Raw genomic sequence first — 19,148 nt, 5'->3', positions numbered from 1 at the left:
AAAAAATCAATTTGAAATTTGAAAAAAACCGATATTATTTTTTTAAAACATCATTTATTTTTATCCACCCTCCCGGTAGGCAATTCTATATACAGTATTCAACATTCATAAAGCTAGAAAGGATTCTGCTTACAATACCTATACAATGTAACAATGACAGGGCTATGGAGGCTGCTAAAGTATCAGACTCCATGCGTAAGTCAGAGTATTATTTTTTGCCCTCTTCTACTAACTGAAGCACTGTATGGAGATAACAGTGTCCAGCAACCACAGGGCACATATTTAAGCATACCACAGCATGCTACCTTTTAAAGCATAGGCCTGTGCAGAATTCCTCAAAAGGAAATCCCACTGGCTCCTGCATGAATCTGAGCATGTTCTAACAACCTCCACAGTGGCCCTTCTCAGAGTTCCTCAGATGTCATGAGTGAAGATGGTTGGTGGTTATTGTAGCAACCCAGCTGCAGAATGCTCCCCAAGTAGGCTTGCCTGACACCAACCATAATGTAATTCCATTGCTCAGTAAATAATTCTTTTATTTGCCTGGGCCTTTCAGTGGCAATTGTTTTAGATCTGTTTAGATGAATTTCATTGGAGCTTTGTTTTTTGAAAATGATCCAGCTTTCGTAACGTTATTACTGATGTTATGTTTCAATTGTAAGTTATTCTTTGTTTTTCATTTTTTAAAAATAATATTTATTAAAGATTTTCTTGATTAACAAAAGTGGATGCGTTGTCTCTTTTTTCAGAATTGTAAGTTATTCTGAAAGCCTTCAGATTGAAAAGAAAGAAGCAAATGTTTTATCAACCAAATAAAAATAAATTGATTTCCAGATATGTGTGCATAGAAAACAATTCTAATTGTTCGATTCTTATTAAAGATTGGCACTCTTCAGTGGGCAGGACAGAGTTCGGGGATGGGGGGAGGATGAAGAACTAAAGCCAAGGCACAGATTCACATCACTTTAAACCACTTTCACACCTTTGACAGATAATTGATGCCACAAAGTGTTTCATTTGATGTAAAAGGACTTTTTAATCTTCAAGCAATCTTTTAGCAGTAAAGCATGATCATTCCAAATGGCTCCTTTTTAACAACCTTATAAACTTCTTTGTCAGTGGGAAGGTTCCATCAGGTCAGTTTTCTTTTAGTCTCTCTGCATATACATACACATCTCAGAACTTTGCAGTAATGTATCCGTGCATATAATAAAGCAATTCAACATTTTTTTGAAAATGCTATGTTACTCACTACTTTTAAAGAGAAGAACATCCAGTGGGAAAGTATGTGGTATGAGGGATTCTATCAATAGGACAGTGGCCTTCAAACCTACAGGAAACAACGAAATTATTAATGAGTGTAATTTCTAAGTTGTAGGCAGGATTCACCCAACAAATCTGTCAAAAGCTGGAACTATTCCTATGGACACTTCTGCAGGTAGACACAAAAGTCCTAGTCAGAAATACTAGATATATACTACATGGATGGACGACAAAAGCCCAGGAGATGGGCATCAAAAACTGAAACATTATATTTGTACACTATGTTCTTTAAATCCACCTGCCCAAACTTTAAAAAGTTTCATACATGTTCATGAATGGTTGGCATACTAAACTATGCCTCAGAACTACATCACAGGATATCCGCTGCAGCCACAGCTATTCCAAGCACACACATTTAGGAACACCTCCTGGCATTTAGCCATCACCAAAAAGTAACAAAACACAACTTGTTAGGTTTTCCACTAAAATGTGAAATATGAAACAGCGCAAACTGTTCCTGGATGTCTCATATTTCCACAAAATCATATTTGTTTTAATGAGCGATCTCGTGGAAGTATTTCAATTGCCAGCAAGATTGCATTGATAAATGTGATCACTGTACTGCCAACATAGCTGTAAAATAAGCAACAGATGAATGAAGATGAAGTTTGAAGTGTTTTGCAATTGGGAATAGAGCCTGGTTATAGATGTGGAGATGCTCGCAAGTGGAGGTACAGCAGAAGCCAAATCAGTGAGGAACTCCAGCTGTTTTATCTACTCAAATAGCAGCATGATGGAATTCCATCATGCAGCATTGGTACCACCACCCACTTTCATCCTGATGCGGAAACAGAAGGAATTTAATAAGCTGAAGAGACTATGAAGAAATACCAAGGTACAGCCATGGTGGTCCTGGACATAATTCCATCCACACTAACATGGCTCCACAAATCTCAATCATCTGTAAGCCCACGCTGCTCACTTCAAGATGAGGCAAAAAGACCCCTCCTCTCAGATTTCTCTGCATATAGCAAAGAACTCAGAGGAATAGGAGACTTTCACCATGATAGATACAAGAGGCCAACCATACTACTCTTCCAAGTCCTTGGAAACTTGGGGAAAGGGGTCGCCCAATTTCTGCTGGACTTTAGAACAGGCAGATGCAGCAAGGCACTGATACAGATTCTGCATGTTCCCCATCTCAGCATAAAATAAAAGACTGACTCCACCCCTCTATCAAATTCTCTGTACAAGGCAGTGGATTCAGAGGAGGAAAGGGGAGGGGATGAGTTAACACAAATACTGGCTGGCTATTAATGTGATGAAACTGTAATTCAATATTGACAAACTAAGTTACACCCACTGCCAGGGAATAAATACCTGAAAGCATATGCAGGAGACAAAGAAGAGAGATATCCAACAAGATGCACATATTGTCTCCCTGGCTGAAGCTCTGCCCTCATGATGCAATTATCACACAAGTTACAAACAGATTATCAGTCAGATGTAGGCAGTTGTGTGGACAACTTTTCAAGGCCGTAAGTTAAGTAGTAGACATCAACTGGGGTGTATGGGGTGTTAGGGGAGGGAAGTACCTCTGGTGAGGAACACATTGTGCATTGTCAACTATTAGTCCTACCCTGCACTCAGCTCTCATCTGTGGCTCCCAGAAGCTGTCAGCATGCGACAGCAGCCACATCCCTGGAAATAGCGTTGACTGGCTGCCTAAACCAGGTGAGGGTAGCTGATGGGTCTCAAACCCTCAGTGAGTTATGAACTTCCCCTGCATGTGAAAACAGGCTCTGATGGATTGAGTGGATGAGGCAAATAATGGGTTCAACAGCCAAGAAAGTGATTTCTGCACATGCTGTAGAGTGAACTGAGGCAGATGGGGCTCATCAACCTGGTAAGGTAGCCCATCTAGGAGAAGGTAAACACTGATCCTATACCTCCGCTGCCTTGTGGGATATCTTGGGGAGAAAAAAACACTAAGGAGTAAACACTACACAAATTCAGAGTGGAGTCCCTAAGATGATTGAATACTGTCTTGGACACCTCCTTCTGGCAACTCCTGCAGCCAAGCAGGTACCAAATCTATTGTTCTGCTTTCCTTTGGACCACATCAGTGAGGCCAAGCAGGGGGGTCGTCGTCTGGGCAGCTTGGGACCTCCATACACACTGAAATAACACAGGAGGCAACAATTACAAGTTACTGGTCTCTGCAGTCACAGCAGGTGCTGCGATTCTCCAATGGTCTGATTTCACCTCTGGAGGCACACTCCATTGTCTCACAAAATGGCAACAAAAACAAAGACATGAACTACTTATTAATTCTGTTGCCTCCCTGTTCTCATCTGGATAGTGAATCTCCGTAGTTTTGCTCATTTACTATGAAGTCAGGCTTGTGTCTATACTCAAAAATAGATTTTTGCTTTGATACAAATGTAGGGCTTCCAAGTATTTCATGCTGCTAGTACCATTTGATTATAGTATATTTTCTACTTTTACTGGATAGCTATACTTTTAGGATTCAATTAAGAGAGGTGATAGGCCTTTCATTGACTGGAAGTAATTGCTAAAAGAGCAGGTTTAAGCCTAGACTCTACACATACAGATGGTATGAGTTCTTTAAAAAGCATCTGAAAAACCACTCCCTCTGCCCCATTCTCCTTCCACCTGAACTATGAAATTTATATTACTCTCTCTTCTAGCATTGCTATAATTACTAAGACAGTGTATGCAATGGGCTTTGAAGACTCTGAAGAACTACATAAAGGTGAATTGTTACACATACACCTCACTCTCATGGATACATACATACATACCCATCTCTTTCCTCCTAATGAGTATCTTCTTGTTAGGAGATTATGAAGAGCAACCCTTAAGGGAAAGCTACTGTGGGGAGGGGGGAAATGAGAGCAAAGCATTTCTAGTCATCCTTAAGTTCATTTTAAACCTGGGAAAGGGAGGAGCCCACACACACACACAATCAATGAATGAATGAATGCTTAGGCCAAGGATCAACTTAAGCCCAAGAGCTCCATTTTGAACCTTAATATCAAGAACTTTAAAAACATAACATTTCTTTAAGGAAAAAGCAAAATTAAGCCACGTGAGGAACACAAGAAGACGAAAGCTTTTTAAAAGTACACCAGCGTTTATTCGGCAAATTTGCTGGCGATGAGATACTACAGTACTTTTTAACATGGGGAATCAGCCTCTAGTGTTGCTCCCTTAAAATATGAGATTAAATAGTGACCACCCAAGATTGGGCTCAGTCCATCCTCAAAGTCTCCTGAGGCAGGAAATATCGGGGGCTTTTTTAGAAACTCTCACTCGCTCCCCGCCCTCGGCAGAATCACACCCACAGCTGTCAGCCCCGGGAACGGCGGGGAGCCACTGAGCCAGGCTCACTAACAGCGGCAGGTAGGGCGGGAAGTGCGAGGGACAAGCCCCCTTCTTCCCTACCACCCCCACCTCGCACTCCGCTCCCCCCCCCCCCCCGAGACGCACCTGCCCTTCCAGCTCAACGGACTCACCCGGCTGTAGGCCCAGCAGCCAACCGGCTAGAAATGATGCAACCTGAAGGAAAGCATGACAGGAAGTTTAGAGGAAGGAGGAGGGGCAAGAGCAAGGCGCCGCACGCCCACTCGCAACAGCCTCTCAGAGCGCTCCGTGCACAGGCTGCAAATAAGGCGGCCTCCCATTGGGCCAGAGGGTTTCCGGGCAACCATAAATCCTGGCCGAGGTTTCGGGGGAAGGGTCAGGGAGGCGTGTAGCGGCTGAATGGTAGAGATAAGAAAGGGTAGAAGGGCGCGCACGTCCTACTTGGCTTGCGAAGGGCAGGCGGAGGGCGAGTGGAGCGAAGCCGCGCCGCGCTCACTCTCGAGGGGGGGGGGGGGGAGTGCTTAAAAGAAGGAATGTCTGTGAAGGAACTAGACTGGCTCTCAGTGCAGCCTGGGGCTGCTTTCATAGCCGCAGCGCCCTGCGAGGCTCTCAGTCGTCAGCCCTAATTGTTTTATGCAAGACATGGATGGCGAGGATGCATTAGATATATATTGCAAATAATACTGCTATCTATCTATCTATCTATCTATCTATTAAATTTGTATACCGCCCCTCACTGGAAGATCCTAGGGCATCTTCACAACAGAAAAATGCAAACTGATACTACGAATGATGAGTTTACGAATGGACTGCACCTACACATTGTTTTATAAAATTTTTACAACACCGATGGACGTAGTCAAGTGAGGGGGGGCAAGGACGGGCAGCTGCCCGCCCCCCGAAATCAATAAAAATAAAATACATAGGAAACTGAGGTTCTGCCTCCCCTAACAAAAGGCCTGCCCCCCCCCAAAAAAAAATCCTCCTGGCTACGCCCATGGGTTTTGAAGACGCTCGAATTCAGGGCGAAAACGCTCTAAGAGGAAGGTTTGTTTGGCAGCCCCTCACCATTATCAACTCCCGTTCAGAAACCTATGGCCCCACTGTGGAAGGACATGTGGATACAGAATTGGCCTCCACAGTCACTTAGACTCACTTTTAATACCGTCTTTATGGAAGACAATCTTACTCGGCTACAAGTGATCGCCAAAGAAGAAAACATTAACATTTGTTTTTTTTAAAAAAAGTTGTTGAATAAGAATACAGAAATTCTGTGAAACGACACTTTTTAAATTGGCAGCTACTGAATTAAAGTTTTGTTATTACTAATAACAAGTGGACCTACTTGGGGTTTTTTATGGGGTAACGGGAATAACTGTAATGGATTGTTTCTATATAGAAATTATTATTTTTTTAAATAAAAAGAAATAAATTGTGGCAATTGTAAGCCAATCAACAAATGAAGTGTGATTTGAAAATTCTCTCTGCTGATTCAGTCCATAAGTGATATAGAACTGATCAATTGCAATGTCAGTAGTTTGCATTGCAGTCTTCCTCCTCTGTTGCAGTTTAAAATCTCTGGATTTCAAAATGACCTCTTGCTGTGTTGTTAAATGAGCTATAAGAAAGTATACTTTCTTATATATAACTCAGTATGCTTTCTTATATATAAATTTCTTATATATAACTGAGTTGTGGGTGGGTGGCACCACTTGGATGGTTGTTTCCAGAGGGTGATGCTCGGAGAGTGCTCTTCGGCCCCATGGAGCCTTCTTTGTGGGGTTCCTCAGGGTCTGATTTTATCTCCAGTGCTGTTCAACATCTACATGAAACCACTGAATAGGGTAACCCATGAATTTTGAGAACATTGTCGGCAATATGCTGATAACAGAAAGTTCTACTTCTTTACATCTGCACTGGAGAGCCAATAAACTGAAGCTCAATCTTATATGGATTGAACTTCAGTTTATTGGCTCTCCATTACTGAAGCAAGGCACTGTTAGTGGGTGGTTCCCTAGACCAGATGGATGGGAGGTTGCCCGCTCTTGATGGGGTTATACTGCCTTTGAAGGATTGTGTACTTCTGGATCCATTGCTGTCGCTTGAGGCTCAGATGGGCCTGTGGAACGGACTTCTTTCCATCAGATTGGTTGGTGGCCCAGCTGTGCCCCTATCTGGATGGGCATAGCCTGACTTCTGTTGCCTATTCTTTAGTAACCTCTAGGTTAGATTACTGCAGCACTTTATATGTGTCCGAATATGGTTCAGAAACTTCCGCTGGCGCAAAAGGCAGTGGCCAGGTTGCTCACAAGGTCAAGACAGTTTGAGCATATAACACCAATCCAACCTCAACTGTACAGACTGCCAATTGGTTTCTGTGCCCAGTTCAAAGTGCTGGTTGGAATGGAGTGAGGAGATTAATTCAGGCTAGCGGCTGCCTACATTGTGATTCATCAGGGCGGGGATGTGGAGAGATTAAATACTGAAAATTTATATGGAGAAACAGATGCTGTCTATAGGCAAAAAAAAAAAAAATAGGCAGAGATGTACAAACATTATTTCTTCTTTTCTTTTTATCACTGATATTAAATTTCCATCAACATGTGTTTCCTTTGCTGTTTTGTCTTTTATGTAATTTGAACACCAGCATGGCCTGTTTGTAATCTAGGGTGTGTTCACAGCAGCATTTTGCTGCTGTAAGTAATCAAGGAACAATCCTTCTGGCTCAGGCTTCATCAGTGTTCAGTGTTTACTTATTTCTAGATTATCTTTCAGGGTTCACTGCTGTTTTCCCTATACTGCCTAAAAGGGAGTGAACCACTTTGGAACTACATTAGTTTTTCTGGGGAACAATTGCTGAGGTAAAGCAGGTAAAGTATTGTGTAGCAATTTCTGCCTTCCTAGGGGGAAATAGTTGGGGTAAATGAAGAATAGGCATTGTGGTGCCCTGCACAAAGTTGCCAGCTATAACGGCAGCCCCAGCCAACTATGCCAGTTGTCAGGAATTGTGACAGTTGGAGCTCACAACACATTGGCAGCTCCTCGGGGTAAAGTGTCTACTTTCAAAAGCAGCAGTGACATAATTAATGCAAAGGAATATTAAGAGTGGCACTATTTTTCTCAGCCTATATCAAAGCAAAAAGGCACAACAGTATCTACTACATACTTCACCCTCCATAAATTCTTCAATTTAAAATGAAAATAATCCAGTACTCCTTAGAAGATGGGATTATCTAACTTTACCTTTAAAGTAAACCTGACAGGCAGGTTAGGCTTAAGCAGTGCATTTCACAAATGAGGAACACAAGTCATTTTGGATCAAGGTCCAGAATTTTGCCCTCTATAGTACAATGGCTTCTGTTACTACTATAATTTCAGGGGAGAGTAAGAAGTGCAGTTCTTTACCCCTCACATTAATGTCAGTAGTAAAGTACAGTAATTTTAAAAGTAAGGTGCAAACATACCATACTTCATCAAGGTATCTGGTTCCATCAGTCTTGGCTCTGGAAGTGAGAGTCCCATATGATTTGAAAATATTCACCTAGTTCTCTAACAGCTAAACGGGCAAATAAAAACATTGCCTCCTTTCTGTTTCTGGTTCCTCCATACCTAGGGTGTAGTTATCTTAATTCCAACAAAATCCTGTGGTTTGTTATGAAAATATTTCTTCTGCCATTTAACAAGAAGGAATTGAAGATGCTGATCATACACCGAAAGCAAAATGCAATAGTCTGGAGATGGCATGCACTAAAACTGTAACTGCCCAAGTTCTAGAAGTGAGGCTATGCAGAAAACCTGAGGACAGGGTATCTCTTAATAAAATACCAGCACTTATGTTCATTAATGCAGCACTCACAGAGATTTGTAAAGCATTTTACAGCACAGCTATACAACAGAGTTAAAACATGCATACATTTACAGCTTCACTCTATCCAGGGGTCTGCAACCCGCGGCTCCGGAGCCGCATGTGGCTCTTTTACACCTTTGTCGTGGCTCCAGGGCGGATACTAGCGAGGGGAGGAGGCGCATTGTGCGCCCCGACACTCCCCACTGTGGCGGGCGCTGTACTGGCTGTGACGTCGCGTGGGGGCGGTGCGTGCGTTAGTCACGCACCGTCCCGATGTCACCTTCCCACCCGCCTGCCCGCTACATTGTAAGGGGCATGTACGCTGGTCAATGTTTTGAAGGGGAGTGAAGAACACACACACACAAAAAAAAAAGGTAACTTGTTAATTTAACGTTTATTTCTATGAGGAGGAGTAATTCTGAGGGGTCAAACAAAGAAATAATAAAAAAGTGACAAAAAAGTTATTTTTATAATGGCGAGTTTTGCGGTTCCCAGTTTTTTTTCTTCGGAAACGGATCCAAGTGGCTCTTTTTGTCTTAAAGGTTGCAGACCCCACTTTCAAACACACCCTGGTACCTTAATGCTATGCCAATCAGCTTTGAGTGAAAGACCACTAGAGGGCAATATTTTCCCTCACTGGGTAGTCATTCAATACCGTACTGTTATAGAGTCCTATAGACATCTGCTTGAGAAGGACTTTTCATATATTCATATTTATCCAAGTTCTGGATTCAGTTATTAAAATCTGTTTTCATAAATATTTCAAAGTTAGTGAAAAGCACTGATGATTTGGATAGGCCAGGGTGAGAGCCCCAGCAGAGATTTAAAATCACAAAACATGCAGCAAAGTAAAGTGTGGAAATATAGACTGTTTAGACTGTTATACCTTTAAAATAGCCCTTCTATGTTGCTTGCAAAGTTCCCCACTTCCCTTAGCATAGAAAGAGACCACACATTTGGTAGGTTAGAAATTGTTTACTTACAAACTTTTCAAATGTCAGATTCATGTGCTATTCCACACAGCAGCAAGAAAAGACAGGCAGCAAAACCTAGGTTAGTTCCAAAGTGGTAAATTAATTGTATCAAACACAAAGATAGCTTGCTTATGCCACGCAATCTAAGCTCAGAGCATGCATTGTGGACCTCCTTACTGTTAGGGTTCACATCGTGGAAGAGAGAGAACAAAGATTTTGGTAATGCTACCTCCCAAGATGAGGGTGTGTGACCTAGCTAAGCCTGGCAGGACAGCTTACTCTATGGTCTTAACCGCTTTATGCATTCATTAGAATTAAGCATTTGGTTATATGAGGCTGATTTATCCCACAGGAGTCACATGCCAATGGTGGGTGGAGCAAGAGGCAGAAGTGTGTGGAACAGTATTAATGTAAATGTGCGCTTACATAATAGTCTAGTTTCTACAGATACACACACCCCTCTGTCTTCTTTCCATACAAGCAAGAAGAATCATCAGAGTTCAAGGACACAAAATATGGGCTGGACAAGGTTACTGTTAGGCAGTGCTTTTTCTTAGAACAAAAGGTGCCAGAACTCACCATGAAGCTGTTACAGTAAGTGCCACACTTTTGACATCTGGGGGGGGGGAGACACTGGTACTGCGTAACTTTGAGTAACCCCAGAAAAAAAGCACTGCTGTTAGGTGGATTTGCAGCTGGTTAATTAATAGAACCCAAAGAGTGTTCACTATTGATTCCTCATCATCCTGTAAAAAAAGTTGACAAGTGAGGTGGCACAGGGCTCTGTCCTGGGCCTGTTGTTGTTCAACATTTTTTATAAACGTCTTGGATGACTTGAGGGGATGCTCATCAAATCTGCAGGTGACACCAAACTAGGATTCACATTCTGTGCAAACCATAAACGTCAAACAGGTATGTTTAAGTTAGAGTTATTCTGTGTTTCAGACTACAAGCAGCACCCACCACTCTCCTGAAGGCATGCAGTCCCAAGGGACTCCCAGTGGAGGGAAAGGGCAATGTGGGCCAATATGATTATCACAATAGCAGCAAAGGAAGTTGTCAAACACCACGGATTAAATGTTTTAAAACAAATTATATTTGTTTGGGTACACCGTTACATGGAGAATCTTAGCAGATGAGCATAGCTGTTTTTGGATGTGACATGATCTTACCTGTATGGAGGATGAAAAATGTTCTGCTGCTGCAAGAATCAGCACTAGGAAGTCACAGCTGCATAAGTGGAGAGTGCTTAGTACACATGCATTGCTTCAGGCAGTCAAGCTGAATCATATGGGCCTTACCAGTATTGGTGACATATGAGCCAGCCCTAAGGCAGACAATTATGAATACAGTGTTTCCCTAAATTCCTATAGTAAGGTACTCTAGGATAATTTCTCCAAATCAGCTGAGCCTGATGATTCTGCATCCTCCATTAAAGCCTCAAGTACTGTGAGCAATATTAATGTTAAGCCTTATAACTTTGCAGTCTATTGGAAAGTCTCATGGAAAAATAACACTCCCAGTGATTAATTTGTTGAAAGGGAGACACCAAAGTCTGAATATATGTCACGTAATTAGTCCTGGAAGACCTACTCCTTAAATCAGACTATATACAGTGGGGCAGCTAAGGAGGCTTAGACTCAAGACTGTATTGCCCTTGCTCCCAACTCGGTAGTTGGTAATGTGCACTGTTTCACTCACTTTAAAGTGTGGTAAGCCAGCCATTAGTAATTAGACTAGGCACAGGGTGTGGTTACTCAAGGATGAAGGAATGGTTCTCTGAACATGCTCAGATGCACCTTTTTATTCACATTTTTGCAGGCTCCACTCTAAGATTAAGAAGCAGTTTTCCTGATAGAATCCTGCCCTGAATTAAGCCCAGCTTTCCCCCCAGGAATGCTATTTAAATGTGGATTTTAATTTTATTTTATTTGTCCAGGCAGATTTTTAAAAAAGAAAAGAGTGAGCAGAAGAAGAAGAAGAGTTTGGATTTGATATCCGGCCTTTCACTCCCTTTAAGGAGTCTCAAAGTGGCTAACATTCTCCTTTCCCTTCCTCCCCCACAACAAACACTCTGTGAGGTGAGTGGGGCTGAGAGACTTCAAAGAAGTGTGACTAGCCCAAGGTCACCCAGCAGCTGCATGTGGAGGAGCGGAGACGCGAATCCAGTTCCCCAGATTACGAGACTACCGCTTTTAACCACTACACCACACTGGCTCTCAGGGGGGAAATAGCAGTCTTGAGGTTTATGAGAGTGCATTGTACCCTTGGCATATTTAGGATAAAATGAGTGGGTTGGGAGGGTGTCTGAAGACCCAAAAGCTTCCCAGCATTTTTAACATAGACACTTCTTAGAACAGGTGGACTCCAACACGCATCAGCTGTTACAAAGTCTATCCAAATATACGTTCACAAGGTAAGCAATGACATCACCTTTTCTCATCCCACTACTTTCCATGTGACAAAATACACACATAGTTTATTCATAGCTTAGATGACAGTTACAGGTCTGACATGAAAGCTTAGCCCTGGAATGCTGAATGCCAGGTGTCTGTCTCAGAGGTTACAAAACAACAAAGCAGGGATATGAGTATGCAGAGTGCCTTTCCCAGGCTAAATCTAGGTGCACACAGCTATGTGCATCACTTGGCTTTTCCACACTTGATTTATAAATATGACTACTAAGTGAATGTGTGGACTGTTGGAAAGAGGACATGAAAAAGGCTTGAAAGGCAGAGGTCCTTTTATCTACACATTGCAGAGAGTAGTCTACAAACAGCCTTACAGTATAATTCACTGTTATAACCTGATTGTAGGTTGGAGTGTAATGTTGAGAAAGGTGCTCATTGGCGGCCCTGCGATGTGCTCCATTGTTAATATTGCAAATTGAAAGGTGAGACTGGTTTTGATTCCCATTCAAGAACTCACATTCAGATTGCACCAAGGCTGTGTACACACTCCCATGTACTCTACTTCCAGTACACTCCCACCACTGATTTGGGAAGCGGTGTACACATCAATAGCCACGATCCATTTCAATCCCCTCCTGAGGGTTTCTTCCAAAGATGTTGTGCATTTCTGCAAACTAGGTAGTTACAATCAGCTAGCTGCTGATGGTTCCATGTATGTGGCTGTGGTTGTTTTGGTTCCACAAGCAACAGAATTTGGTTTATTTAATTGCAATTGGTACATCAGACACATTTTGATTCTAAATGAATACACATACTTTTCATCAGAGATCTGAATAGATGCTAAACCACCACACAATTCTGATTCTCATTTTCTACTGCCACTCCACAGCTTAGACCAGGCATCCCCAACCTTCGGCCCTCCAGATGTTTTGGACTACAATTCCCATCATCCCTGACCACTGATCCTGTTAGCTAGGGATCATGGGAGTTGTAGGCCAAACATCTGGAGGGCCACAGGTTGGGGATGCCTGGATTAGACAAATGACAGGCTCTTCTCAGCAGCTGATCCTTTCCTCTGAACATTGTTTTTTTTTTTTAGTCAATGGTGGCTTATTAGTAATAAGTCATGCTTTGTATTGTAGTTCATTTTTGTAGTTCTTCACCAGGTGAAGAAACAGGATGAGGTGGCAATGTGAACCAGTGGGGTGAGTCAAGGTGTCTTGAGTTACATCCCTGACACTGCCTTCTGTTTTGCCTCAGGCAAAACACTTCTTCCTCACATGAAAAAATATTTCAAGGGTACCGTCTTAACCAGGCATAGGCAAACTCTGGCCCTCCAGATGTTTGGGACTACAATTCCCATCATCCCTGACCACTGGTCCTGTTAGCTAGGGATCATGGGAATTGTAGTCCCAAACATCTGGAGGGCCGGAGTTTGCCTATGCCTGGTCTTAACCTAGGCCTCTCAGAATTATTTAGCTGGTGAATGTATTTTGGACTCCCTGTGGTGATATAAGTTATCCCTGTGACTTTATTTGAAATATTCACATGGAAGAGAAAAAGAGAGGATCAGGAGGTCGTCTAATCCAGCCAATGCCAAAGAATAGGATTTTATCACGTTAAGCATATCCATATATCATACAGGTACATCATTACAAACATCCCAGCCATTGCTCAGCCAACTGAGCAGTGTATTACACACACAAACAAATGCTTTTATTGTCATCAATATGAGGACTAACAAGACTCTGGAATGTGAAGCAAAATCCATTCATGTAGCCTCCTGTGAAAATGTAGGGAGGAATTTGACATCATGCTAAAGTTTCCGAAAGCACAAGAATTTCTGCTTGCCTGACCAACTCTCTCCCCTCTCATTCCCCTGCATATTCTGAGGGTTCTCTCAAGCACACCCCTGAGACAATATATTGGGGGCACGGAGGGAAGAGAGGGGGCAAGTCCCATTACACTAACGGAAGTCATTGTGCAGGCCAGTTACTGGAATCCAGCCCATAGCTGCACACCACGGCCAATCTCTGCTGAGCAGTAGCTGGATGCCAGGGGGTTCCAGGCACTCACCCAAGGTTGGGTTTCTGTTGGAAAACCAAGGCACAGCGGATTCTGCAGAGTTTTAGAAATATGGTTTATTCATACATATTTACACTTGAAGCCTTCAATGGAGGGGGTGCAGAACATTATGTTCAAAGAGTGTCCCTCATTGCTCCTCTCACAGCTTCAGCAAGCTTGGGGCCAAAGTAGCAACAGCCAATCATCGCCTACAGTCTCACAGTGCAGCCTCCTCTAGCCCACGCCACATGGAGTTTTGCCTACATTCCTCCTCCTTGTTCCCAGAACACCTTGCCCCAAAACCTCTGCGTAAAAGGACAATTTTTTCCCTGTGTGACATCACACTCATGTTGCCCTTGTAGGGTCTTTTGTCTTCTAGATGGCTTTTGCGATGGGGTAATGGCAGGGCCATCATCTCCCTCTGCCTCTCTATCTTGCAGCAAAACAAGCTCAGCCTGTCACCTCACCTTAATTGTCAAAGCTCTGATTAAACCGCAGCACCCAAGAAACTAGAAGGAAAAATCTGGCACCCAGAGATTTGGGGGATCCCTGCTCCTCCACTAACCCAGTATTGACCTACCAACACAAGTAATAATTCCACCTCTTACGAATCGTGATAATTATAAGTAAACGTATTTGCCCCTCCAACCAGTAAATGAGTTATGAGTGTGGATGGGGTGTGGGGTTTAATCCTTGCTATTCCAGCATGATGGAGATGAGGAGATCAGACAGCAGTAACTTCTCCAGTTCACTGTTTTGGTCTGAGCTACATATAACTTCCTGCGCAAAAAGTCTGATGGAGGGGAAGGGGCAAAACAGAGCTGCTCAAACTACACACACCAATCAGCCATGCAAAATGTGGGCAATTGCACAAAACTTCCACACAATGCAAACATTTCAGAACTATTTTGGATATTTTACAAATGCCAGATCATTTTGCAATTGAATTAAAAGTGGTTTGGTGAATGCAGTGTTCTAGAATATCGATGGAAAGATTATGACATGTGGAAGTATAGGGATAAGTCGGGGGGGGGGACCCAGAAGCTATAGAGCTACACAAAAAAAATCTGAAAGGGCCCTAAGGACATTTAAGACAACTAGAGTTTGGCTGAGAGCCAGTGGGTAGCATATAAACTTCACATTTTGACATATATCAATTTGTAATGGGATAGTTTTCCTTTTTTTAAAAAAAAGGAGGGAATGAATAATTAGGATAGGGAGCCAGATCCTCACATATCCCCTGCAGCTATTATGGTCCTCCTGCTTTCCATAAGTGCAAAGCCCAAGATTTTAAAGTGGTCGTTTACCATTAAGAAACAAGGTGTGCATTAATGCACCCAGCAAAAAGTAGTGAATCTAAATCATCATCATCAAGACCCTCCCATCCCACTGAAATATCTGCAAAAAAATAAAATAAATCCACATTGAAAAACCCAAGCTGAACTGGGAGAAAATAAGTAAAGGAACACAAGAAAGCGTAAACTCCTATTTTTGAAGTCTCTTCGTGAGACAGTTCTGTTTGTTTACTCATCTTCTCGGGGTGGGTGTGTGCAAGAACTGCTCCACGTGACGATTATAAACAAGGCCAGAAGAGCTGGCTGCGCGCGCGTCCCCTTCGATTCGTGCTGGCGCTGCTGCACTCTTGTAAATAGGGAAACGTTTGACCCATCCTCTTCCTCCTAGTACACCATCTTCCACGGCTTCTCTTTGCCACCCGCCGCCATTGCAAGGAATTTACTACACAGTACTGTACTATATAGCAGTCATTTTAAGAATAAGAACAACAACGCGCATTCTTAAAAAGTAACATTAACCTGACCTTAGCAATGATAGATGAGCCGCACTGCTCACTTTTCTTAAACTGAACTGCCCCCGAAAATGTACCCCGTGCCGTCCAATCTCAGCGTCTTGTTTACGCAGAATAAATATCTTTGTGTTCAGAGAGTTCTACCCTCGCTTCTAGAAAGTGCGCATAGGTTTGCAGTCTTAGCCAGACAGTTTATGAGAAAATGTTTCATTGGTGAGGGAGGGAAGCACTCTGTATTTCAGGAAGCACCTGTGGAAGCTGCTTCCCCGCCGGGGCTGCTTCATGTTTCTGAAAAGAGAGCTAAGTCCCTAAACATGTTTCCTTGTGAACTCCGCTGAACTAAAAGGGGTTTGCTTCTAAATCGGGGTGCAAGTGGAAACGTCCAAACAAATATGTCCACCTTCAAGGAACACAGTCCACCATTTTCTCTGCCCTGGCAAGGAGACAGGATGGCGGAATCGTCTGCCAGCTGACATGGGAGTTGGGTGGGTGGTGGAGAGGTGGCTAAGAGGCAAGAAGGAGTTAAACTGATCAGCGTTAAGAAGGAATTGAGTACTGTAGATATATATATGTATATTATGCGAGCCTTGAATGTCACTGAAAATGCGCTTTGCAGCCTTCCGTCCTAGGAGTGGAACCGCAGACTGCATTCTGACGGCTCTATCTCTCCGCCACCGAGATGCGGACATGAACTTTCTCGGGCCGCCACACTCCTTTCGCGTCTGCCGGGTTCAGCGACCCACTTTGAGCCATTTTACGCGCCTACCCCACTCGCTCGCGCTTCTACGGACAGCTAAGCACTTTACGGAAGAGACCTCGAAGACGCGGCTCTCGGAAGAAAACGCAAGCGTAAGTACAGTTTGTGCATAGGAGCTCAGGAGAAAATTACTTGCCTTGCGATTTGGACCAAACCAACATAGATATAGATATACACCCTCACACAAACACCAAAAAAAAGGGGGGGAAGGAACCTCACAGCAGCATCTTTCCTCCTCCCCTCAGATTGTCTAATTTTTGCGTTTTATTTGTGTCCCTCCAGTTAAGGCTCTGGAAATATTTGTGGGAATATTTGTGTAGATAATTGTGGGAAACGGCTCACCCCCCTACAGTGGCTGCTATTGGATTATTCCAAACTATATATATAAGTGGGCGAGGCGAAGCGTTCAAACACACAGAGGCTGAAACGAGTAGGGAGAGTTCGGTATGTGCTTTATTTTTTGAGTGCTTTGAGCTGAGCGGAACTTGTAGGCACAGCCCAGTGGCGCTTCACTCCTCCTCACCCCCCCTCTCTTTTCCCCACCGTCTCAGGCACCAAAATCCAGTTCCTGTAGAGAAAGGGGGGTCTTGGACTTGAGCAAAACACCCCCGGACCCACCTAGCAGCTCTGAGCAGCAGCAGCTAGCCTTCGAGGTGGTCAAGCTGCCCCTCAGCCTGCAGCCTCTCGGCCGGGCTATGCGCTGCAAAAAGGCTCTGGTCAAGAAAAAAACGGAGCGGATTGTGAAAAGGTAGAAGCTAGGCGAGGAGAGCCCAGTGTGGGAGATCTGGAGGTTTGAAGGGCGCCTGGAGAAACCGACCCGAGAAAGAAGAAGAGAGAGGGGGAAAGGAGGAGGCGAGGAGGGCTGCTGCTTTTGGGGGGGGTTGCTTGGCAGCTGCCCCGGAAATATGCGAGAGGAGTGTCCTTTGCTATGCTGAGACGGCAAGAGCTGCTGATGTGCGGCAAGGGGGTCCGCTGCTGGGATCCCCCCCAGGCCGGGAGAGGCGAAGAGGTGCCGGAAGGGGCGTTCTCCCGCTTGCAGCCGCTGAAGGAGAGGGGGCAGCCGCGGAGGGTCTTCGGCCGCGGCAGGCCCAGCTGGCACCACCGGAGGCGGGGCAGGAACCCCAGTTCCTCGAGGGCGCACGGACGCCAGCACTATTACCAGCAGCAGCAGCAAGCCAAGGTCTGGCCCCGCTGCTACCGGCCCACGCGGCCGCGGGTGCTGCTGTCTCTGCGCCCGGTCAACATGATGGGCAAGCGGGCGCCGGGCATGCGGGCGCCGCGCAACACCAACCAGTTCCTGATGCGCGAGAAGTACCAGCTCATGCACCTCCGCTCGGACTCGGTGGGCACCGAGAGCGGAGGCTCGGACTGCGAGATGGACCCGCTCGACATGGACTCGTACCTGGGCGTGCTGGAGAACGCGCGCGGGGCGCTCATGGACTGCCCGAGCGCCGACGGGTCGCCCTCGCCCGCCTGTGCCCCGACGACAGCGGCGGCGGCGCTGCTGCCGCCCCCCGACGACGGCGGCCTCCCGCCGCAGGCGCCCGGGCTGCGCTTCTTCGGAGGATCCCTGGAGGGCGCGCTGCAAGAGGAGAGCTTGCAGTACTTCCCCTCCGAGGACGATGTCATCGAGAGCGAGATCTTCATGGAAAGGGACTTTCACGAGTTTTGTAGCAGCATCGCCTGACCTGACTGGGCTTTTCTTTTCTTTCTGTGGCTGTGCTGAATGTCATCTTGTTACGTTATCTTTTTTCACCGCCGTTTGTCCGAGTGGATCTCGGGAGCCACACCGCCTGGGTAGCTGGGGTGGGTTGTGGTGGTTATGAATGTATGCTTCAGTGTATTGAAAACTCCTCAATCTCTTGACTGTCCCCCCCCCCCCCCAAATGGACCAATGGTCAAGTCACAACTTACCACAAAGGTGTGTGGATAAACACTTGCTAAGGTGGCAACCTGTGAAGATAGTAGGATTTGTTGAATTTGTGTCTCACACTTGCCCCTGACGTATGTGGGCAAATAGCCATCTCTGTCCCCTGCGTGGTGACACTCCAGTCTGTCATAGATCCTACTGGATCCTCATTTTTATTTCCTGCCCAAGGAAATTGCAACAACTCTGGTCAATGGTTTTAACAAGACCCTCTGGACACACCATTATTATTAAAGATTATCATTGGGAGAGGCAGGGCTAGCCCCCCCCCCCAGGAGGCAAGGTGAAGCAATTCCCTCAAGCAGCAGCATCCACAGGGGCAGCAGATCCTGATGTAGATCTTTATTCCCCTACTGTTCCCTCACTTTTCCCCTGGAAGTGGGGGGCACCATTTTGTGGTTCACCTCAGGTACCAAAATATGTCTGTCTGACCCTGAGGAGGGAAAATTTAGATTTTGACTGGGGGTGGGGAGGGGAAAGGAAGCGCTCTGGCTGAATTTGTCATTTTTATGGAATATGCTCAGAGAAGCTGCTCAGATTCAAAGAACAAAATTTATGTGGTCAAAAGAGATAACAGCATTTATGTAAGACGCATTGTGTTCTCTAACATTTGTGTATTTTTTTTATGATGGCATAATCAGGAAGAATGCAGCTACATCCCAAATGCCTTCAACTCCCAGTTAATTTGGGGGATGGATGGAGAAGGGAGTT

General features: G+C 44.7%; 1 protein-coding gene and 1 long non-coding RNA gene across 3 annotated transcripts in view; one reads left to right on the top strand and one right to left on the bottom strand.

Annotated features, from left to right (window-relative positions):
• Positions 1-4,944, bottom strand: part of IARS1 (isoleucyl-tRNA synthetase 1) — an 84,125-nt gene extending 79,181 nt beyond the window's left edge. The window contains exons 1-2 of one of the 2 annotated variants that reach the window (XM_079967259.1): positions 4,777-4,944; positions 1,253-1,330 (exon numbers count right to left, since the gene is read on the bottom strand). The gene's annotated coding sequence lies outside the window, so the exon portion shown is untranslated. The remainder of the gene's footprint in view (positions 1-1,252; positions 1,331-4,776) is intronic. The other variant, XM_079967258.1, reaches the window with a different exon arrangement.
• LOC307211090 overlaps positions 1-19,148 on the top strand; it is a 387,208-nt gene that overhangs the window by 149,478 nt on the left and 218,582 nt on the right. The gene's annotated exons all lie outside the window — the stretch shown is intronic.

This window comes from Podarcis cretensis (genome assembly GCF_951804945.1).
Source record: "Podarcis cretensis genome assembly, chromosome: 2".
NCBI classification, from domain to species: domain Eukaryota; kingdom Metazoa; phylum Chordata; class Lepidosauria; order Squamata; family Lacertidae; genus Podarcis; species Podarcis cretensis.
Note: the sequence above shows the minus strand (reverse complement) of the source record. Positions and strands in the feature narration are given on the sequence as shown.